This window comes from Gopherus evgoodei, chromosome 11 (genome assembly GCF_007399415.2).
Source record: "Gopherus evgoodei ecotype Sinaloan lineage chromosome 11, rGopEvg1_v1.p, whole genome shotgun sequence".
Taxonomy (NCBI): Eukaryota; Metazoa; Chordata; order Testudines; family Testudinidae; genus Gopherus; species Gopherus evgoodei.
This window is the reverse complement of record NC_044332.1, coordinates 69,529,991-69,555,129: the sequence shown is the minus strand read 5'-3', so window position 1 is coordinate 69,555,129 and position 25,139 is coordinate 69,529,991. Positions and strand designations below refer to the sequence as shown.

Sequence of the window (25,139 nt, the reverse complement as noted above, 5' to 3'; positions counted from 1 at the left end):
ATGTCTGTCTCTGTATGTACAGATAAATGCAAATGAATTGATAAGACAATGTATATAACTGGCTACTAGGGCACCATATTTTTGAAGCTGCTTGTCAGTCTTCCCAGTACAGTGAGTAAACCCCCTACAGTATTGTCTGTGCTTGCCTGATTCTTGGGGAAAAGAATCTTTTTGCCTAACACTACCTAATTCTTCAGTTATGGACAGGCATCTACAGATACCTCTTCAGTATCATTTGGCTGAGTTATACATAAACATTTTTTCAATTTCTTCCATGTGTGTTTATTTTGTACATGATATCTATATGTTTTTAGACATATGCACGTCTAAGAAGCTGCGGAAATTCCATACCAAAAATTATAATACAGGCTGATTGACATGCAATTTCCCTTTGATGAGTTAAGTCATTCCCTTCGCTAGCTCTATTTTTTTGTTCTTTAATATAAGGCTTGAAAATGAAATGGAGAGGAAAGTTTGCAGCACTGCTCTACTGAAAGGATTTATTTCAGGTTTGGGTTTGGAATGTGTTTCAAACCGAGCCAGACCCACTCTGAAAGACATAGCCTTGCCATAAAAGTGTCAGGGATTCTTAAATGAATCACTGGTTACTGGGTTTTATGCTGATGGACCAATTCCAGAACTGCAGCAGGTTTTATATTCCTCTCCTAACCTTTCCAGAGCTCAGTAAAAACATCTGCCTTGAATAATGCATCTACAGCAAGGAGGAATCTATCTGCTTATCTAATGCCCTGCAGCATAGGGCTATAACCTTTATTTACTGCCTTGTCCTTTCTTTGTGAGAATATCTCCAATTCTGATGATACCCTGGCCTTTCACTCCAGCCTCTCCAAACATTAAAAAATGCTGACAACAACAAAAAATAGTGAAGATCTTTTGTATGGTACATGTACTTGTTTAGAGTTTTGGGCTGTGAACGTCAACTGCTGAATCTTCCTGAAAAGTCCTGCTAGTATAAACACAACTGTATATCAAAGCACCAAGACGAAGATTTGAGGGTAGGTCTACAGCACGAAATTAATTTGAATGTATTTGAATTTTCGAAAGTGATTTTATACATTCTGTGTTGTGTCCCCACTACAGCGCGTGAATTCGGCGGAGTGCATCCACAGTACCGAGGCTAGCATCGAATGTCGGAGTGGTGCACTGTGGTAGCTATCCCACAGTTTCTGCAGTCTCTGCCACCCACTGGAATTGTAGGTTAAGCTCCCAGTGCATGATGGGGCAAAAACATTCTCACGGGTGTTTCTGGGTGTGTACCATCACTTGCTCCTCCCTCCATGAAAGCTACGGCAGACGCCACACTGCCAGCAGATGGTGCAGCACGGTGCCCCACCTGTCTCCTGGTACTATGAATCCACCGCGCATGTCCTCTCATATTTCATCTAACCATTTCCTGCCTTTTTTCAGCTACCATGTGTTGATCACTGATTACTCTCGCCCCTTGCTCCACCGATATGGTCACAAGGTGCCCGTTATCTACCGGGTAATGAGCGTTGGGATAGGGCGGAGGCTCGATCACTGGATGTCCTCGGGAGGGGTGACAAGTGCCCTGAAGGTAGCAATGGGGATAAGGCAAACAATGAGTCGTGGGGTTAAAATTGAGGGTTTATTGAATGGGTCACAAGTGAGGATGAGGAACAACTTAATACTAGTTACAACCTGGGCTTACAATATAATACCAGAACAAATAATAAAAATACTGCAGTTACAAACAGAAGCTGACCCTGGTACCGCTCTAGGTCCCAGTAGTTATTCAGGTCCTTCCAAGGGTTAGTAAGGGTGCTATTGGTGCTATTATTAAGCATAAATGCAATTACTCATCTAAGTAAAAAAAAATGCAATAAGACAGTTAAAGATTGCCGTGAGACTCCGGTCAATCCCCCTTGCGTTCAAGGTTTCCTGGTTAACGGGTTTCCCCTAGCAGGAGCCTTGGGGCGGCTGTGATCCGCTTTCGTCTCCGGCTTACAACACGATTACAGGCTCAGTTAGTTAGCAGAATTAGCAGCTAGGCATACTTACACACACAAACCACAAACGTTTCATTACCACCGGCAGACGGGTAGGCTTCTCAGAACACAGAGCCGAGGGAGACTTCGAGTTGATCAGGCTTGGTTACGGGTACAGCCTTCTGTGTTTCTCCCTGCCCACCCTTGCACGGTGGGCAATTTATAGGGGTAATGACATGTTCAGTTTTTTGGCCAGGTTTCTCCTAATTAGGAGATTTACAGTTGCCTCGTTACCACCCTCAAGAGGGGCGGGGGGTGTCCTGGAAATGGCTGACCACAAAATTTGCCTAGCCCCAACGGTTACTTTCAGGAAATGTTTCTCGCTTGAGAGTATGTGTATGCTCGTTTCCTGAACATGGAGGCCAGGGCAAAACTGCTTAGGGCTGCAGCACTAACATAGGCACTAACACCATGAACAGAGCCGCACAGCTTCTGCCGCTTTTTCCATGTTGTCTGTCCTGGGCTCCCGTGGAAGCTAGAGAAGGCAAAAAGTCCCCGCCATTTTTCGGCCACCATGAACAGAGCCACACAGCTTCCGCCGCAAACTCTGCTCACGTTTCCGCCGCAAACTCTGCTCTCCCGCTCTTGCAGTTCTAATGAGCTTCCCGACTCAGTGAAAGCTACAGAAGACAACCATTTACTGCCTTTTATCGGCCATCTTGAACAGAACAGCTTGTTTCGTGCCCTTTGTCCAGGACTACCTGTGCAGGCGGCACAGCGCGGAAAGCATGGAGCCCGCTCAGATCTCCACTGCAGTTTTGACCATTGTAAATATCTCGCACATTATCCAGCACTATGTGCAGTACCTGCAAAACTGGGCAAGGAAGCGACGACAACGCAATTACTATACTGATGAGGACATGGACACAGACATTCCTAGAAGCACGGCATGTGGTGACTGGGAGATCATGGTGGCACTGCGCCTCGTTCATGCCATAGAATGTTGATTCTGGGCCCGGGAAACAAGCACAGACTGGTGGGACTGCACAGCGTTGCAGGTCTGGGATGATTCCCAGTGGCTGCAAAATTTTCGTATGCATAGGGCTACTTTCATGGAACTTTGTGAGTTGCTGTCTCCTGCCCTGAAGTGCAAAGACACCAAAATGAGAGCAGCCTTGACCGCTGAGAAGCGAGTGGCCATAGCACTGTGGAAGCTTGCCAAGCCCGACAGCTACTGGTCAGTTGGGAATCAGTTTGGAGTGGGCAAATATACTGTGGAGGCTGCAGTACTGCAAGGAGCCAACACAAGGGTTAGGGGGGTGGAGGAGGAGGGAAGGACAAGTCGAGAAACCAAATCAAAAGTTCGCGTATGCCAGCTTTTTGCTGCTTGTGTGATCCTCTGGGGTTGAGTGTGTGGGTCTCCATACCCAAGAACACGAGGTGGGAGGCTGTCTGGGTGAGGAGGCTATGGAACTTGGGGAGGAGGGAGGACAGTTATACAGGGCTGCAGTGGCAGTCTGTGGTCTTGCTGCCTTTCCTGCATTAGATCCACCATGCAGCAGAGCATGTCAGTTTGCTCCCCCATGAGTTTGACCATAGCGTCCTGCCTGCTCTCATCGCACGCGTACCTCCTCTGTTCGTGTTCCTGTAATGCTTTACAGGACTCCGCAATTGTTTGCCTCCACGCATTCAGATAGGCCCTATCAGTGCGGAGGACTGCATGAGCTCGGCAAACATGTCTTCCCGAGTTCGTTTTTTCTGCCTTCTAATCTGGACCAGCCTCTGGGACGGAGTAGATAGGGGCTGCGTTGAAACATTTGCACCTGCAGGACGAGAAAAAGGGAGGGTAGTATTTTAAAATATATATTTCAGAGAACAAAAGGGACACTTTGGTATGAATAAGCCATCACACACAGCCAGGCAACAGAATTCAGCTTGCAGGCAGCCTAGGGCCATGCGAGGTTCTGCTTCTTCTACATTAATTTCAATGTTTTCAAACTGCTGGGACCCCTTTCCCATAGCAAGCAATGCCTGGTGGTTTTGCCATAAAGGAGGGCCTGCGGGCTCTCTGGGATGATCACTTCACACAACTCATAACCCCCACCCCCGCACCCACCGCGTGGCTCCGATGAGGCTCTGAGCAGGGATGAGCCCTTCAAACGTGAACAGCCCAGTGCGGCTGGGTTTCCCCTCCGCCCTCCACTGCGTGGCTTCGATCAGGCTGTCACTCACCAGAAATATCTTCTTCAGGGTAATGGTCCAGGAGCTCTCATTGGGAGTGGGGTTAGGCTATCGGCTCCAGCGTTAAGCATAGTTCCTAGCTGAGGGGGAAATGGATTCCTCACTTGCCGCCGGTGCATTGTCTCCTCCTCCTCCTCCTCCAATGACTCTTCCTCCTCGCTCCGTGCAACTCTCCCCTTGCAAGTGTCCATGGACAGTGGTAAGATAGTGGTGGTGTCGTCCCCCATAATTGCATGCAGCTCATGGTAGAAGTGGAATGTATGGGGCTGTGATCCAGAGCGCCCGTTTGCCTCCCTGGCTTTTTGGTACACTTGCCTGAGCGCCTTGATTTTTGTATGACACTGCTCTGTGTCCCTGGAGTAGCCTCTTTCTATCATGGCCCTGGAGACTTTAGCGTACGTATTTGCATTCCTTTTTTTGGAACGTAGTTCTGCCATAACAGACTCGTCTCCCCAACATGCAATGAGATCCAGTACCTCCCATTTGGACCATGCTGGAGCTTGTCTGTGAATCCGGGACTGCGTGATCTTTTGTGATGGTGGACTCTGCGTGGTCCCCTGTGACGGTGGACTGTGCTAACAGTCACCTGTGCTGATGGTGACCAAACAGGAAATGAAATTCAAAAGCTCCCGGGGTCTTTTCCTGCCCACCTGGCTAGTGCACTGGAGTTGAGTGTGTTGTCCAGAGCGGTTACAAGGGAGCATTCTGGGATAGCTCCCCGAGTCCAGTAACGTTGAATTGCGTCCACAATACCTTTAACCCCGGATTGCAATCTCGATTTAAGCACTACTCCACTTGCCGAGGTGGAGAAACTGATTTAAAAAGTCCTTTAAATCGAAAAAGCTGGTTTGGTCATCTGGATGGAATCATTCTTTTTTTCAGATTAACTCTGTTATTTCAGACTAGTGTAGACCAGGACTGAGAAAGAACTCTATGCCCATGAAACTGTCACAGTTGTGAGTCTAGCTCTGTGGGTGCATAGCCCATAGGAAAAACAAAACATCACTGAAACTATGCATCCAAGGGACAGTGTCACGTAAAATGGCTGCAACCAGGATTCTTATATGCACCCAAAGACACCTTAAGACAGCAATGCACTCTCAGTGGCTCAGAGCTCATGTCGCACTCCCCATGAATGTGGACAAGGCAGGCTAATGATCCAACCAGCAGACCAAATTCAGTGATGAATCCTGGTCACATGCCACCTGAAGGACGTTGCGCATATGCCAAGAAGCAGCGGCTTTTTGCCTGACTGCTCCAAATTAGGGGCATGATTTTCTAAAACATGACAGGTGGTCTACACTCAAAAACCAGCAGTTTTCTCTCTAAGTCAGGGATAGGCAATCTATGGCATGCGTGCCGAAGGCGGCATGCGAGCTGATTTTCAGCGGCACTTACACTGCCCAGGTCCTGGCCACCAGTCCAGGAGGCTATGCATTTTAATTTATTTAATTTTAAATGAAGCTTCTTAAACATTTTAAAAAGCTTATTTACTTTACACACAACAATAGTATAGTTATATATTATAGACTTATAGAAAGAGACCTTCTAAAAACATTAAAATGTATTCCTGGCACGTAAAACCTTAAATCAGAATGAATAAATGAAGACTCAGCACACCACTTCTGAAAGTTTGCTGACCCCTGCTCTAAGTTATGCCACAGTCTCAATGGCAGGTCATGGTGGGCTGAAGAACCAGTGTAGGTTATGCTTTGATGTTCAGAGTCAAATCCTGCTCTGAGATAGGCATCAGTGGCTCCAATGAGGTTAATGGTACATGCAAGAGCTGAGCACAGACCCCAAAAAACAGCTACAATCCCAAATTCAATATACTGCAATACATATCAGTGAGGCGTGTTGCGCTGCTGAGTTACATGCACTTGGTGTGTAGTCGCAAAGAAGATATTTGAAACAATATCAAATCTTGTACTATCTTGTTCATTCCAATATTGGCTGAAGTGTCTGAAGCTTGCCATTTCAGCTAAAGTTCAGGTGTGTGTGACATAATGCTAATCTCCGTCACAGCAACATACAGCATGATAAGGCCAGGAAAGAGATGACAGCTAAGAAGTCTGTCTTGGATTGTGAAGACCAAAGTACAGGGTACACACACACAACCACCACCACCACCCATATACTGTGTTAAATGTACACTACTAAAAATATAAAGGGAAATTAAAAAAAAAAGATTTGACAAGGTAGGGCAACTGTTTCTATGCTTGTTTCATTTTTATTAAGATGGCTAAAAGCAGCATTTTTCCTCTGCATAGTAAAGTTTCAAAGCTGTATTAAGTCAATGCTCAGTTGTAAACTTTTGAAAGAACCACCATAACATTTTGTTCAGAGTTAGAAACATTTCAGAGTTATAAATAACCTATATTCCCGTCTTATAACTCTGAGGTTCTACTGCATAGCTTTCTACTCCTCTATATTTATTTTGCCTCTTTTGGGGAGGACTGTCATTGCAACACAGTGTTAAAGCATAACAGAATATGCTGGGTGGCATTAAATCCTTTTACACCTACGGGTTTGTTGCTCCTGCTGTTAAATGCTATTCCCTCTCACTCCAGGTTCTCCATGTGGGAAATCTTTATTTTAGAAGCCAAAAGGGGTTAAACGGAATAAATATGGACACACTTCAAAGAGAAAGCTCTCAGCTCAGCAGGGACTAAGAACACATGAAGTGAAACAGGGATACAGAACAAAGGTTTTTAACATGCCCTGATGTTTTTAGGCATATGCTCACCTAGACATTACACAATCCCCTATGGTTACACCACTGCTGTTGCCCAGAATCAGTGCCTCATTCTCCAGTGTACACAGTGACTTCTTAATCAAAAAAAAAAAAAAAGACTGAAGCTTGATATTGCAGCTGGGTTCATCTATTAGTAGAAAGTAGCAGTTGTAGCTATACCCTTGACTGGCTTTCAGTTTGGAGCATCACAATGCCTGATCACTGGTACTGAATTCACAGGAGAACCATGATAAACTGCTGCTGTATACTTATACTGGGGAAAGCTTAACACCTGGAATGTACATAGCAGATGGCTTATTTTTTGCCATAGTCCATGCCTTATCATCCTTCCTCTCCTTCCCTCAGAGCACTTGTTATCCTATTCTAGATCCCGTCATATTTAATTTCCTGTCCTTTACTCCTACAAGAAAGATGCCTCCACAGAAGACTTAGCTAAGGAAAAGATCCAAGAGCAACTGACCAGCCAGCTCTGCTGAGAACCCCTGAGATCTTTCACAAGAAGGCTCGTAGGTTTCTAGATTGTTTGAATATATGCCTGTATAGCTGTTAACAGAGTGTCACACAGTGAGCAAGCCCTGTGAGAAAAGGTCATGGTCCAGCTTCTGTTCTCTGCGTAGTTTCCACTGAGAACCAAAAGGGCTGTGGGAGTTATAGACTAGAGCAAGGGATGCTAGATAAGGGAGAAAGGATATAAATAAGCTCCCTTCCCTCACGAGGAAGAGGAATCAGCCGCAGCTGCTGGGTTTCTCCCGTGAGGAGGTGGCCAAGTTCTAAAACGGAACTACTGAGTTTCGCTTAGGAGGAGATCTAAGACGCAGGCATCACGGAGTCAGGAATCCCAGTGAGGGGTGATTTGTTCACATGATAGAAGACTGCTTGGGATACCTGCCTCCAAGAATAAACAGCTGTTACTTTGCTTTCTTGGATTCTTAAATTACCACAGAAGGGGCGGGGTTGGGCCAGAGGAATTACTAAAATTAACAACAGGATAATATTAGTGCATTCTCTAAAATGCATTCAATAAATACATAATTTAATACAACCCTACCATCCCAGAGAAAAGTATGACTAAATAAATAGCGCTGTGAAGCCTGCACATTTAATCCTACTCAATAGCAGAGTTATAGCATAAGAAAGCTAGGGAAGGCAAGTTGTAGCTTAATTAGGTAGAATCCACACGCAACAGTGATGGGCACTGTACAAATTCTAGATATAACTAAATAGATTCTTTATTATAGTATCTCAAAGCAATCTGGGCAGACAGAAGACAGTATCTGTTCATTTGCACTTCCTATCAATTCTGAGCACTGCTTTATTTCAGCTTCCATGCCACCTATCCAAACCGCTGGCAGGTCTCTTTCTTTTATCCAAGCTTTATGTTAATTTTACCAGTTTTGCTATCTTTGGCAGTAAACAGAAGTAATACCAGATGATTCGTCTCACACAGGACGATATTTAGTGCATTTTTACACCGCACAAGAGCAAAGCAACAGTTCTGAAATCTCAAGCAGCTTGTTCAAACCAGCTGCTTTTATACTGTCCATGCTCTTAGATTAAAGTTCTGCCCTTAAAACAGCAGACATACTGGTTGAATCCGTGCACACCAGTTTCCTCAAATGAGGGCAAAGAACAAACCAGGAATGTCCATCTTACTAGTTCTCTCCCTGCTTGCCTATGTCCCATTTTGAAATTAATACTGGAGAGAGGATTTAGTATTTGGAAGAAACATAGCATTCCTCATTACAAACTGGCACAGAGAACTCATGAAGTTCACTTCAGGTAAAAGACTGAACTGATGGGGACTGATATCCTAAATCAGACACACTCATAATTCTAACAAGACGGAACTCAAGACTGCTAGTTCTCTTGGCCTTTATCACTAGTTTGCTTGAAAACCTACCACGCTGTTATAAAAATGCACCAAACCTTCATATGCCATGGCACTGACACCTGACAGACACCTGATACATGCATTATTCACTGATACAGTACCTCATTCAGTCTGTTATGTATTTATAATTAAGGCTACGATTTAGTCATGGATTCCATGACTTTACCAGACCTCCGTGACTTCTTCACCCTCATCTGTCCGCTGTTGAAGCCAGGGTTGGAGCCATGGCTGGGGCTGGACCCAGGTCTTTAGTAAAAGTCATGGACAGGTCTTGGGCTCCGTGAATTTTTATTTGTTGCCCGTGATCTGTCCATGACTTTTACTAAAAATAACTGAGACATAATCTTACCCTCATTTATAATGCACTTCTCACTGCAGTATCTATATGTGACAGATACGTCAATTCCTGCAATATCTTTGGGAAATTTTATTGTCTTAAATGTACATATCATTGTGGATCAGGGATTGTATGAAATTCCATGGGAAATTGTGACCACAGGGCTCCAGGAGCTTCAAACAGTAAAGAGTGATTAGGCAAATTCACACAGGTTGCAACACCTCCAGAGAGGTACCAGCACCTGGAAAGGTTTGCATATACTGACTCAAATTGGATTCTCTAGAGACCCACAAACAAGAAAACACCTTTGGATAAAAAGCCTGAGTTTAAACTGTCTCAGAGTCTTCTTTTAGATACAGCAAAGTGATAGAACCTTCTGATCAAAGGGAGGGGAGGGGGCAGTTCATTCCGGGAAGCTTTGGAAGGATTTTGGCCTATGGAGGCTACATAAGACTTTGGGTGACCTCTGGTAAGCTTTTATCATGTGTATAGGAATGTCTATGGTCTTAATATGTTTTCTCTGTAATACTTTCACCTCAAGAGTAAGTGTGCTTGCATGGACAGAGCTGTTTGGTAACAACTAGAGGTAATTATGCTGCTTACAGCCTCTGAGGAGAAAGCAAATGAAAATACTGGTCTGTCTAGGCAGGCTGGCTTGCTGAGAACAACAATATAGGCAGGGCACTCAGGAGGAAGAGAAATGCAGGTCACTGCCAAAGACAGGTGATAGCTGAGAAGCTGGGAGCCTAGAGTGGGTGCCTTTGCTGGACTATGGGGGGGCATAGAGGTGCAATTGCCCTGGACTGTCACACCAGCAACAACAATTAGCTACCAGCAATAACAATTAGAAAGGAAATCATTCTTGCCTGAGGATGGAGCAGCTTCAGCACTTCTCACTCACGCTATTACTATGAGATACTGAGGGGATTAATAATAACCAAGGGTATAAAAGACCTCAGTTGCCATTCAGGGAAGGCCTTTGCAAAGAGGAATGCATTGTATTTTGTTTTGAGCTATATGATACATGGATTCATATGGAACTCAAAAAGTGGAGGGCAAGTGCCCCTTTATACCAGCTCCTGAGAGATTCATGTCGGGCTCTATCAATTGCACTACTGATATGGATCATGGTATTCTTGGTGAGTTGTGCAAAAAAAGGACGTGACCCTGTAGGCAGCTAGGTCCTAGTCACTGAATACTTCCATGATGAAGACTAGAACTGTGATGTAAATCTGGTGCTGGACAGGAGATTGAGCGCAGGGCACTGAGCAGTAGCATGTTCCTGACAGGAAAAAAGTCACTGAATGTTTGACCACCTGAAATGTGTGTGACCTCGCCCTATGAGCTTGAGGTAGAAAGCATTGCAGAGCTCTAGTCTAGAGGTAACAAGGTCAACACCCTGGAGAGGATCCAGGGAAGGAGTCCAATTTTCTTGCTAAGTGGGAAAATGTGGTTCTGGCCACTGCTGCTATTTGCAAGAATGGTTGTACAGATCAGTCAAGTAGGGCTTATACTGTGATCCCACTTTGACAAACAAAGAGCAGATGTTCTTGATAGAGGGGGTGGGTATGATAAAGTGTTATGGCTCCTACTTTAATGCTAAAAGCGTAAGTCAAGTATATTTGATCCAGTTTTTTAAAAATTTGCTTCTGGGTTTGGAACCTGACAAGCCAAGATTAAATCTGAAAAAAGTTAAGATGTTTGGTACCTTAGCTATGACCTTGCAATCTGAGCAATGCTATACTTTTTTTTTTTCAAATAAGAGGAACTATACCCCTTCTAAGAAATGGTAAAGAACCCTTTGTAGCCAATTTAAAGCTATCATTTAATGTAAAAGCTAGGATCAAATGTAGCTCACTTGAAAGCACTAGCTATAGTGCCTGTGTTTCAAGGAGTGTGTCTTGGTCTTTGTGTAAACCTAAGCTGCCGTTGAAGTGCCAAATTCTGATATTTTACATCTGGTGATGTTTAGATTTTATGTTCCAAATGCATGGAGTCCTCATAAATCAGTTCTCTGGGCATTACCTGTATTGAAATGCTACTCTTGTGAAAACATACATCTTCACAATTGGAGAGTGTGATTATCTAGTTTTCCCCTCATATGATCTGGAGCAGTCAGAGAAAAACACCACATCTTCAACCAGGTCTTCTAAAAAACGAAAAAAACAAACAAACTACACCTTTGTGGATTAAGCATCTGTGAAGCATCTCTGAACTCTACAACTCACTTTCATTCCTGGCGTCAGCGTACGGCATGTCATGGCATGCATTTAAAAAATATCATCAGTCCACAAAACTAACTGTGTCTAATTCCTCTCACAGGTTTAATAAACTTCAGATCAGATGTATTTTTCCTGGATTCCACTTGGTGGCAATGAGGAAAAAACTTCTAACAAACTCACCTCCTCGATATTACCTGATAACTACCAGCAGAGAAGGGAAAATGTCATAAAACTTTTCAGGCTATATGCATTTTGATCATTTCCCTCACCACAACAGTAGGTGGGAAACAGTCTCATGAAGATGCAACTCATAAAATTCAATGCAAGTGTAGCAAGAGCCAAAAGGAATGAGAGTCTGCATTAGACTTGGCACTGAGCTCCTATTTCCTCATTACTAATGCACATTCTTAAAACCCTTCCTGAAGTACAAATACTAATATGTCATTTGGCGATTATCTCTTCCTAACCCTATGTAGAAACATATAGCCTGACTTCCAGAGGTGAAGAGATACCTGCAGCTCCCACTGGCTTCAAATGAAGTTGTGGATGCTCAGCATTTCTGGCCTCTTGTGATTACCATGTCAAGCTGGGGCACTACAGGAGAACAACATACTTCGGTAAAAGGTGGAGTCTGTATAAAAAGACACATGACAAACCTGAATGCTCAAGTCTCAGATTACTGAACCTGGGTCTATTTCCCTACCAGTGAACTCAAACAGAGGATTCATTTTCATGATTCTGGTTAGATGGGGAAAAATAGGAGGCTCGCCCCAACGTATTCATGTGTGTGTGGGGCGTGTCATTCTCTTGACTTCCACTCTCCCAGTTGTAGCATGCATTGAAGATTTCCATAGTCCTCTGGTAAAGAGTCCTAATATTCAGAGAAGTGGTTTTCAACCTGGGGGTCCGCAGGCTATGTCTTAAGATTTCCAAAGGGGTCCACACCTCCATTTGAAATTTTTTAGGGATCCGCAAATGAAAAAAAAGTTGAAAAATCACTGTTCTAGAGGAGAGAAATGACACAACCACATGGAAAAAGGACTTCGCCATGCTACTGTATTTATTCCATCTTTTAACACCAGTACAGATGATCTAGAACAGTGGTTCTCAACCAAAGAGTACAAGTACCCCTGGGGGTACTTAGAGGTCTTCCAGAAGGTACATCAACTTATCTAGATATTTGCCTAGTTTTACAACAGGCTACATAAAAAAGCACTAGCAAAGTCAGTACAGACAATGACTTGTTAATACTGCTCTATATACTTATATTTATATTCCAATTGATTTATTTTTTATTGTATGGTAAAAATGAGAAAGTATGCAATTTTTCAGTAACAGTGTGCTGTGACACTTGTATTTTTAGGTCTGATTTTGTAAGCAAGTAGTTTTTAAGTGAGATAAAACTTGGGGGTACACAAGACAAATCAGACTCCTATAAGAGGTACAGTAGTTGGAAAGGTTGAGAGCCACTGTTCTAGAATTCTCTCTCTAAAAGAAGGACCCCCCAAACTGAGAGAGAGTGTCTCTTATAGAAAATTCTTTCCCAGTGAAAAGAATTCTTTAGGTCCTGCTTTGTTACCTCTGCAGTGCTCCATTTGGAGGTGCTATAGAGGCCGAAGTCACACTTTGGATTCAATTATCTGATAAAGAAATGCTGGCATTATGGTACATGTGTAATTTACAGAACATATAGGAGACATACATATAGCAAACCTACATACAGCAAACTAAACAGGTGACTGGGAACCAGCACCTCCCAAGTTCTCATCACTTAAGTAAGAATGTAACATACACAATGGCAAAATACTCCATCTTGAAGTGCACACATTGCTGAGGCCATGGATAAGGAGCACAAGTGAGGGAGTAGGAGACTGGGAGCCCAAAGCAGCAATAGGATGGAGAGCTTTCGGGAACTACTGGGTCTCTTTGTAAGGGTGACAACTGTTACACAAAGTTCTTGTGGTTTCCTTGCTCCTGGATGGGGCAAGGACTCAGGTGCTTCACAGCTCACTAGTCTGGCATTTTCTCCAAAGTCCTGACAGGCAATATGTCGGGTCTTAGGTCCTTTGTGTCTGTAGAAGGAGCTAGTGCTTGTAGAAGATACGTTGGGAGATGTGGCTGAATCTGCACTGTCTCAACATGAGTCTAACTTCACTGCCACATCTATCTCAGCCTTTTACTCCCTGCCCTAAAGAGCTTACAAATTTGGATTGTAACAAGATGGAAAAACAGACAAGTGGGTGTTGTCGAGAAGTAATAGTAAAACAGGGACGTTTGTAGCCACGGTGGACAAAGTTGTCACAACAATAAAGCATAGCTATAGGTTGCAAAGTTTCAAAAATACTATAAGGACAAATGGTAGAAGTGCCAACTCATCCAGCATTTATGGTATTTCCAACAGGGAAGCATTTATGATCTATCTACTAAAGACATGGTCTGTTAACAGTAAAACAGACAGCAGCTGCAGATCATTTCGTCTCAATTCTACATTTTTTCCACAATTCTTTAATGGAAATGGAGTAGTTTCCCCAGAGATACCGAACGTATTGACTTTGGTATTTAGTCACCAACTATTTGGATAAGGCAACACTTTCTCTGGTACCATAATGTCACTGGGTCCACATGCCCTGAATCATTTCCAATGGCCCAAAGTGGAGTTCCAGAGCTAAACTGATTGATACCTTAAAGCAACATCCACAAAGTGCATTAAGGCTCCGACTTAGGAAAAACAGCTCTATTCAGCAAAGCACTTAAGCGTGACTTCAATAGGACTTAAGCACAGGCCTGTATGCTTTCCTGAATCATGGCCTACATTTTTACTGAAGCTTTTGGATGTCAAAATAGACCATATAATCTCCAGGCAACACTAAAGTATCTTCAATGTTCACTGCTGGTGCAGGAGACAACACTATAAAGAAACACTCCAACAGTGATAACCTTTCTAGTAACTAGACATATGCACACTTCCACATACACACGCTTTGGTTTTTCTCTAACACTGTTCAGTTAATGGATCTTTTACCAGCACTGGCACTTTGCTACAACAACAGATGTTGTTTTCACACAGACTGAATCAGGTGCTGCAATCCCAAGGTGGTGGGTGGCAAGAATGCTTTCTGAGGGAATGCATTAATAAATCATTTCACTGGAAGCAACATCTGTCCTTCTACTTTCCCAGCATATTAGCTAGCTAACCTCTATCAATAAGTATGTCAGGAGAGTTTTATATAAGCCACTCAAATAGCTCACTTAGATGATTTTATTTTAATTTTTCTGTTTTAGCATTAAGGGGTACTGGACTTTTTTCGTCTGTAAAATATTGTGAACAAGCTGAATCCCTACCCTGTCCTCAGACCGACCTTTGGTCAACGTCCAAACTCACCCCCTTCCTGAAGTTTGGCTTTGTTGACAACTCAAAAGCAATTATAACATTACAAAGCTCAGCCAAAGCTTTCTCCCAGACTTTTGGCTGTCTCCATCTGCTGTCTTAACTTCCTCTCCCTAGACAGGGGCTCTCATCTTCCTTATATGCCTTGTGCAGTTAATAAGCTGCACCTGCCACAATGAGAGAGTAGAACCCTGCAGAGAGCTGCTGAAGTTCCAATACCTGCAGCCAAGGTGGTTTGACAGAAGAGCCCTGCCCCCTGTCACAAGCACTAACAATGTGCGTGGCACTGTCAAAGACAGTTCCTGCTCCAGAATGGTTAGTGTCTTCTGGGGTATAAAACACATCTGATCACAGGTGCACTTCACCAAGGCGGGTAAGTGTTACTTCCATTTTATAGGTAGGGGAACAGAGACCTGCAGTGATCTCCCAGGTTCACACAAAAGGTCAGCAACAGAGCTGGGAACAGAACCTAGACTCCCGTTCTCAGCATACTCAGCTCTAATCACTGAACTGTATTTCTTCGTAACCAACAGATTTTACATTGCAATGTTCTACGTTATAGTGGAATTGCACAGTGGAGTACATGAGACAGGTGCTCTCCCTCTCCTTGTCTTCTGATGGAAACAATTCAGTACCACATCTATCTGCATTACCTCAAGTTGCTGGTCCGTTCTACACTGATATTTAGGCCCTGCACTTTAGTATTTACAGAAGTATCTATGTGCATGGAGCTGTACAACATATGGAGTACTGCCTAACAAATAACAGGTCCCTGCCCCAGACCCCTTGCAGTAAAACTAAAGTGGGCTCAGAACAGGCAAACAAAAAAACCCAACACAGAATGGTCTGAACACAGAGCAAGACCAGTAAGATACTACACTGGAGGATGTGATTAGTTTTAGTACTTTAACACAGATTTGGGGAATAGATGGGTATTTAGAAGAAAAGACCTAAAGTTTTCAGGGTAAGCATTGCTGCTTCAGAACAAAACCCTGTAGGACTTACTAAAGCCAAACTCCCATTGACGTCAATGAAAGATTTTCCAGAGTCTGAAGTCTTTAAAAACCACGTAGATTGATTTTGTCAACATGAGGCAGCATACCTCCCATGAACCAACTGGTAGTGTTAAGGCCTTTTAAAACACATTGGATTTCATCAAGTGCTGAATATTTTGAATAGTTTAAACGTCATAGGTAAACCTATGGCTGAGCTGTGTGCGCTGTTATGGCTCATTTAGGATTATACAATAAAAACAAATTAGTTAAAAGGGAAATACTAGTGGCTGCTGAATGGATAGATATGCCCACGTAGCCTCTATTAATTGCTTCACATACCCCATTTAACTTCTAAAATGAGGCCAACTGATACTGGGCCATTTCAAGTATTCATTTCAGGGCAGCAGAAACTTGTGCCCCAGGAAGAAAGTTTTCTGAAAAGCAAGGACAGACCTTCACTGTGTTGTGAAAGCCATAGAAAAACAGGAATGGCTCATTCATTTCCAATTCTACAGGAGGGGCTGATTTACTGCATTTTCCATTGCTTTTGTTCATGAATTTTTTGCAGACAGCCCCAGAAGAAAGGCCAAGACATGAGAGTAAGACACTTAATACAAGAAAAATGAAATTTGGGGAAGCTGGAATTTCTTCCTTATCTACTTTGACTTTAAAAAACAAACAATGAAGCAGATTTTGCCATGGGCCTTCATTAAACAAGAACTGAGGAAACTGAATATTGATTTTGAGTCACTTTCTGCCCCATTTACACTTCTTGCAAGCCCATGGGACTACACAGAGTGCAATTAAGAGCCAGATTGGCCTTTTATCTATAGCAAAAGGAGAAACAGATGTACCCTATCTTTTGGGGGGAGAGTCTTAGATATTTAAACTGAATGATCCTGCAAAACAGACCACAGATCTCAGAAAGTCTCTGAGCCATTTTTTGAGACGGAGAAATAAGCTGATCAGAAAATATGCGGATGCTATAAAAAAGCAATTCTAAAATGTCAAGGATTACTTGAAGAAAGCAATGATCACTTCATAATAAGAATGTCTGTTTTCCAACGAGTGATCTTTTTAAAAAGAGTGCTCTCTCCCTCTCCATCACAAAGAAAAAAGACAATCAGGAATTGTAATATATGCAGAGCATAATCATTTTTCTATTGTATATTATCTGAGACAGGTTTAAAAGATTATGCAATTTTTTGTCAATATGAAGATTTCATTCAAATGGAATGTGGGTTAGCTACAAGTCTCAAATTACTAGAGGCCCAATCCTACTTTGGGAGTAGTGCCATTTACGTCAATGGGAGCAGGTTCAACCTGTTTATGTTTTACAGTTTCTTGATGCTGAAATAAAAAGGCCATTGCCTTGGATTAACAGTTTAATGATGTTCACAGATTTTTCTTCTATCCAGCAGAAGGTGCCAATACAGAGGTTATCAATAATGCCACCCATCTCTGTTTGTAACATACACAGCAATGAAGATTTATTTGTGAATTTACACATTTCTGTATCTTGTCCCCACTCCAATATTCATCTGTATGGCGTTGATCTTGAGATGCTAAATTCACACAGCTCCAATTTTCTGTAGTGTGCATCTACGGTAGAGATCTACGTATGCCACGCATCAATCTCACTGTGCACTACAAACAAAGAGTCAACAGCTGACACACACTAGAAGCAGTTACTAACATTATGGATAACATTTCTGGTGGGCTTTCCTCTAGCTGGAAAGCAGTCACTGAACACATGAGTTAGGCTGTTTTGTCAAAGCAATGCCTTTTTATCAGCATCAAGAGCCTGTAAGACGTCTATGGTAACCTGGGAACTGAGTTATTGTCTTAGTACAGTAACTAAAGGATCCCTTTTGGATTACTGATTCTGACATATAGTAATTAAAACAGAAATTGGGAGAATAAATACATACTCTCTGCCTACTAACAGCCTGCAAATCTATACACCTGTCTAGCAAAGCTGGGATGTCATTTCCAGAGAAAGCAACGCACATATGTGCTAGTCCCAATTGCACTTAAGTGTGGAAGCTTTGATATAAATTCACAACACACCCATACACATAATGCAAGATCTCTCTACGAATAAGTGGAAAATAGAGTTCTCTGCTTTCTTTGGGTACCAGATACTCACTTCTGCCTGAAAAGAGAGTTGTAGATACTAAACCCATAATTAAGGGCAGCAATCCAGTTTGCACTGTGAAATGGTAACAAACAGCCTTCACTCTGAATGAACACAGTACGGTCTTACCAAGTTTTCAGCCAGACAAAATTTTTTTTTTTTTACTATAATTTAGCAAGCTGTCAGTGGCCATGGGAAATGCTAAATGTTTTTCCTCGATGATTTAATTGCACAGTCCTATCTTCACTTAAGACTGTCTGGTGGCAAACGGTGCTAACAGAGGAAGTGTGCTATGTCAGTAATAAAAATGCTGTTTCTTGTTATCTGTACAGTTCCACTGCTAATGCCACTTGCTAGTGCTGGCAAGTTACATTTTATACATACTACGGAATTATGTATTTTGTAAGGTTGTTGATTTATAAAAAAGGAAATTAAATTTAAAAACCTATGTTGATGCATCATGAGAATGTGAGGATTTGAATGAACTAGACTTAAGGAATCCCAAATGTTAAGGGCCCCACAACGTTTACTATAACATATTGCATTCACTGTATACATTCCACATGCATCTGAGGAAGTGGGTATTCACCCACGAAAGCTCATGCTCCAAAACGTCTGTTAGTCTATAAGGTGCCACAGGATTCTTTGCTGCTTTTACAGATCCAGACTAACACGGCTACCCTCTGATACTTGTATACATTATGTGCATTTACAAGAGAGTAAATGGTTCTGAGAGAGCCTTAACAGCTGAGTTTCCTATCTTTTATTCATACAATTCTCAATCTGACTAGTGCATTAATATAGATTTAAGACTCACAGCAGCTGGGACTGTGTGCAGTACAAGTTCAAAGCAATACAACAGTGCCAGACAACAACGGTTTAAAAGAAAAAAAAAAGTCAAAGAATTAACTGAAATACTAAAATATAAACTGATGCAGCTTGTTTTTCTAGCTGAACAGTTCAGAATAAATATTTATAGAGTTCAAGACAAATTTTATGGGCTTGCAACCCCCTCTTTAATGCTTTCAAAATCAAGATTTCTCTGATCTTGGTAAGAGCAACACACACTCGTATGTTAGCTCAGAAACAACTATGTTGGTTTGAGTTGTGGAAAACACATGCTGAGCGAGCACTTTTCTCAATAAAGCCCCACTTACACTGAGGTCACCAGCTTACCAACTGAGATATTCAAGCAAACCCAACAAAATGTTTTCCAACAAACCTATAATTATGTAATAATCTCCCAACTTGTGTCATGGACGTATCTGTGTGTTCTTTTGTCCATTACCAGGTCCAGCAGGCAAGGGGAACTAGAAGAGCTTTTATAGTAAGATATTAAGGGCCTCATTCACATTGAAGAGTTGATTTCAGGGATATTCACCTCTGCTTGGAAGGGTCACTCCTTTCAAACAAACAACAGAGTAGCAGAAATCTAATTGAGTGGAATGATGGGTTTATGATTAAGATAGTGGATTGGGAGTCAGAAGATGGAGCCAGACGTGTACCCAGAAGCCTCCTGCTGCAAGACAAGCCCAAGAAAGAAACCAACAGGACTCCACTGGCCATCACCTACAGTCCTGAGCTAAAACCTCTCCAACACATGATCAGTGATCTACAACCCATCCTCGATAATGATCCCTTGCTTTCATAGGCCTTGCGAGGCAGGCCAGTCCTCGCCCACAGACAACCCACCAACCTTAAGCATATTCTCACCAGTAACCACACTTCGCACCATAGTAACTCTAACTCAGGAACCAATCCATGCAATAAACCTCGATGCCAACTCTGCCCACATATTTATACCAGCAACACCATCACAGGACCTAACCTGATCAGCTACATCATCACCGGTTCATTCACCTGCATGTCCACCAATGTAATATATGCCATCATGTGCCAGGAATATCCCTCTGCTATGTACATCGGCCATACTGGACAATCCCTATGTAAAAGGATAAATGGACACAAGTCAGATATTAGGAATGGCAATATACAAAAACCTGTAGGAGAACACTTCAATCTCCCTGGACACACAATAGCAGATTTAAAGGTAGCCATCCTGCAGCAAAAAAACTTCAGGACCATACTTCAAAGAGAAACTGCTGAACTTCAGTTCATTTGCAAATTTGACACCGTCAGCTCAGGATTAAACAAAGACTGAATGGCTAGCCAACTACAAAAGCAGTTTCTCCTCCCTTCGTGTTCACATCTCAGCTGCTAAAGGAAGGCCTCATCCTCCCTGATTGAGCTAACCTCGTTATCTCTAGACTGATTCTTGTCTGCATATTTATACCTGCCTCTGGAAATTTCCACTACAAGCGTCTGACGAAGTGGGTATTCACCAACAAAAGCTTACGCTCCAATACATCTGTTAGTCTATAAGGTGCCACAGGATTCTGTCGCTTTTTACAGATCCAGACTAACATGGCTACCCCTCTGATAGAAGATAGATCAGTTCCCAGCTCAGCCACATACTTCCTATGTGACCTTTGGCAAGACATTTAATCTTTCTGTACCTCAGTTCCTCATCTGTCAAATGGGGGTAATGAGAATACCCTTCACCCTCCCTTAGTCTGTCCTGTCTATTTAGACTGCAAGATCACTGGAGCAAGGACTGCCTCTTACAATGTGTGCATACAGTTCCTTGCAAAATGGGACCCAAACGCAACTGGGCACTTTAAATCGACCATAAAATAAATAAAAATCAAAGACATTCATCACAGTCCTTTGCTTTCTTCTTTTAAGATCCTTCTTCTTGTTTGTTCTGTTTGAATGTACACACACTTCTTGAGAAATTTATATTTGCCTTCTTGTATAAACTGCTAAGATATTCTTTTGTGATTAAACAACAGAATTCTAAAAAGACAAGAACTTGGGTTCACTATATTGAACTCTTATATAATAAGTCTCAACAAAAGTTCAGTTTTTCCTGATCTAAAGAAAGTTTGATCTCTGGATACGTTATAGAAATATAATTTAATTAGTGGAGCTTCTTGTTTGAGGACCAGGGAAATACTATGTAAATGAGTCAGAAATTAAGGAAGTATTCAAATGCTATGATGATGGGAAGGTATAGAAGCTTAGACTGACAGATTATTCCATTGCTGTCATGTCTACAAAAACTTGATAACAGTTAGGCTGTTAGCTTACAAAGACCACTGTCCATCAGACTGACCAGTATTGTGTCACTGTTTCTTTATACACCCCCATCATCTCTTATCTTATACTTAGACTGTAAGTTCTCTGGGGCAGGAGCCATCTTTTTATTCTTTGTTTGTATAGTACAATACAGTCCTGGTCCTGGACTAGGCCTTGGACTCCTAGGTGCTGGGGCAATACAAAAAAAGAGATAGAGAGAAAATAGAGCTTACTTTGAAAGTTAATAAAACTCTAGCAAACGGAGGACGGCATGAGCTCGCAGATAGGACATTGGCTGAACCAGGAATAAAAACCAGATCTGAATTCATCCATTGACCTGTTGTGTGATCTTGAGTGAGTCACTATTCCTCTCTGTGCTTATTTCCCCTTCCACAGTTTGTCTGTCTTGTCTATTTAGATTGTAAAACAGGGAGGGACTCTCTAACTATGTGTTTATAAAAGTGCATAGCACAATGGGGCCCTTATCTCAGTTAAGGCCAGTAGATGTGAATTAATACAAATAACAAATAAGTGCACCAAATTATATGTTTGCTGGTGTGTTACCAACACAGAAAGATTGCTGATGTCTTGTGACTGAGGTTTTTGGTCAAATTTAAGACCGTGCTGCAAACCTAGAGGAAAATTTCCTTTTTAGTGGCAGGGATTAGCTTGGTCCAACTGTAATAGCACAGGACTGGATAAAAGGAGTTCTGCATCTGTTCCCCTCTTTATCATGGAGTAGCTACATGACTTGTTTTAATTAGGCTTAATGTTTGTAAACTACTCTGATATTCAGATGAAAGGTATATGTACTTTAAGGTTTAGCATATGACGTGACCTTTTACTAGTATTCTAATAGTTCAGCTCCAATTATTTCTCAATCTGAATTGCCATGAAATGGAAAGTGTTATAAAAAGGCACATAGAATTTTTAAAACCCTCAAACAAAAGCAAAGAAGCCAAAGGAAATACTGGTAGAAAGATACTAGTCCATCCTCACCTCACCTCCTTCTGTCTAGGTCTCACAGAAGTCTGCACAGGTGATAGAGACATGCAAAGATGGCATTAATTGGAATTCACACTAGATTAAGGTTTCCTCATTCCTCTTGAGCATCAAAATATTTCCAAAAGACAAAGACTGTTTTGTTAGGTCTGACTGCAGGTTCACAGAAGTGCACTGACTTACAGAGAATGAAGACTATCTTCCCCACTGCAAAGACTAGAAACCAATGCATTTTTAAAATGGAACATTTCTAGACGCTCTCTCTCTCACTCAGATGGTGACTTTTCCTATTTTTACTTTAAAAAAGAAAAATAAGATATTTCCCTACAGGTGTAGTGAGGATAAAGACAATGAGATGCTCATATATTACAATAAGGAGGGACATAAGTACTACAGACAGACATACCTCCATCAAGATTCTCCACTGGCTACATGTCTCTGTACATGCCAGTACATTCACACCCAGTCTAGGGTCAAAGTACCAGAATAAGTGATGCTTTGCATCTGCTGGAAATAGATCTGATAGGTTCACATTGCTTGGAGCTCCTAAATTATCCATTTGATACACCTTCACAAGCCAAGCAGCGTATAAGGTCTTACCAATTTTCATGTTTTAATCAAACTCCACTCTTAAATCAAACTGTGAGAAAGCAGCTTTCCCAAGTAAATAGAAGCAGGCATCTCCTGGAGTATCCTCTGGGGTACAGGGAACCTAAGTATACAGCATAGCAGATTTCCATATGCAATAGCTGATCCAGTGAAATACAGCTGTAGACTCATGTCTCACCATAGATTACATAGCTCAAAATGGTTGAGTTTCAGGTGTCTGGCACATCTGTAGTATTTTTCTTCCATTAAATAAACAGATTTTCACTTCTCTTTCTCTCTCTGAAATGGTCCCATGCTTCGTTTTTTGCAATACTATAAACACTGCTTTCACAATGCACATTCTAAGCAGCATAGCTCTTCTCTACAAGCCTCTCCATGGAAATAGAGGGCAGCTGAGCTTTCACTGTTTTCCATCCCAAGGTTCCTCCCAGTCTACGTGCGGAGAAGGGGCTTTTCCATTCAGGTGCCCCATTTATGAAACACACACCTTGAGGAGGGTGTTTGACAGTTTCTCTCTGGATCAGAGTAGGAGCCTTTCCAGTCAGGTCCACCCACCTTTGCCTGTTCTTGTCTTCTTTCCCACTAGCTTGTCCCCTTGTACTGCTGCTGATTTGCCCAACTGTTTTGATGCTGGTCCCTCCAACTATGGGCCCAGTTTGGTTTGTCTTTGTTTCATCACATACAGCCTCTCACACATACTACTGTGAGAGAAGAGCTTTAAACTAGTTAAACGGGAGGCAAAGAGAAGGGTCTTTTCCCCACCGCCCCCATCTCCTACGCCATCTCCTCCTCTCCTTCAGCAACAGTGGTCTGCATCTTACATTGCATGACACTCTCAAATAATGAGGAAGGTAGATTACATATAGCAGATTGTAACTCATCCAGCAAAACCAACAATTATATTGAGTCACAGAGGATTTCTGCAATACATGTTACATCAGTGTTTTTACTTTATGGGCTTCAACAGCTTAACACAGGAATCTGTTCATAGAGGGAAACAGGAAGTACTGAAGCTGAGCTAGTGAACTTTAGCCAGTGGGTCTAGCAGCCTCACTTAAGAACACACACACACACACACAGCAGCAGCAGAACCATCCACCCTAATTATCTAGAAAGCTGTTGTCTCTCACAGAATTAACATAATGGTGGAAAGGCAACCTGGCTTCCTTTGTTGAAGGGCTGAGTTCTGTATTATTCACATATTTAATGTATGCATATTACATACTACGGTGTCCAGATGTCCCAAGTCAAAAAGTAAGATGCTCGGTTTCTCACAGCAGGTTTTCAAAATTCATGCTACATCTATGCTCAAATAACATGTCAAGAGCAGAAACTGTCAGTTTTGGAGTGTCTCTGGTGCCAAAGCGAGCATGGACTGAACAAAATGATAATGAGTAATGACGTCTTGTGATCATAAACATTCTACATATATATGAAAAAAGGATAACGGACAAAATCCAGCAGGAGCTTGAAATAGAACCAAATATTGGAACATCAAGAGCCTTGCTAAAGACCAGTATCATAGCTAGCAACCTCACACTAGCTCCCTTCACACAATAAAATGTATATTTTTGTCATCTTTTCTTTTTTGGACCATTCAAACTATAATTCAATAAATTGCTGTTTATCTTCCAGGCAAGGGCTGCAGAAATGAGCAGTCATGATTTACGGTGATAAGTCAGTCAACAGCAACAGAAAGTACAAAAAGTCTTCTTTAACCAGCTTTCCAGGATCAGAAATGATTTTGTGAAGTAGGAGTAGATAATGCTGATTAAGTCTCCTTGAATTTTTATTGTCTAGTTTTCCACATGATTTTAAATTGTTGAGATGGAAACAGCAGCATCTGAAATAACTGGAAGCACATTAAAAAAAATAGGAGTTCAAGACCCGGCAAATGCAGCCATTTTGGCTTGTGCTAAAAGTATGGATGGACACTGCATATAAAGTGTGGCTTATAGCAGAAGGAAACTCTCTCAGTGTTTCTCAAACTGGGGTCACCACTTGTGTAGCGAAAGCCCCTGGTGGGCCAGGCTGCTTTGTTTACCTGCCCTGTCCACATGTCCAGCCAATTGCAGCTCCCAGCGGCCGCAGTTCGCTGCTCCAGGCCAATGGGAGCTGCTAGAAGCGGCGCAGGCTGAGGGAGACAGGGTAGGAGAGAAGAGGTTAGGAGAGGCTCTTGCTTGCCTTGCTCATTTGACAGCCTCTGCTCAATCACTCTGGACTCAGTTTTGCTTCCAGAAATGCTGATTCAGCACAAAAGCACACTTGGGACTGCCAGGGCCAGCCCTAGACCAAATGGCACCCCAGGCGAGGAGCATCTGCGGCGCCCCTCCTCCCTCCCTTTGTTAAACTTCTGAATATCTTACTTTTATTGCATTTGCAGCCCAATTCACCACTTTGATGATTAATTTGCATGCATGATTTATCCCTGTTGTTTAAGATGATAAATTTGCACCC

General features: G+C 42.3%; 1 protein-coding gene across 2 annotated transcripts in view; it reads right to left on the bottom strand.

Moving 5' to 3' along the window:
- The window catches only part of MYLK (myosin light chain kinase), a 331,910-nt gene that overhangs the window by 192,348 nt on the left and 114,423 nt on the right, over positions 1–25,139 (bottom strand). The window lies entirely within an intron of this gene.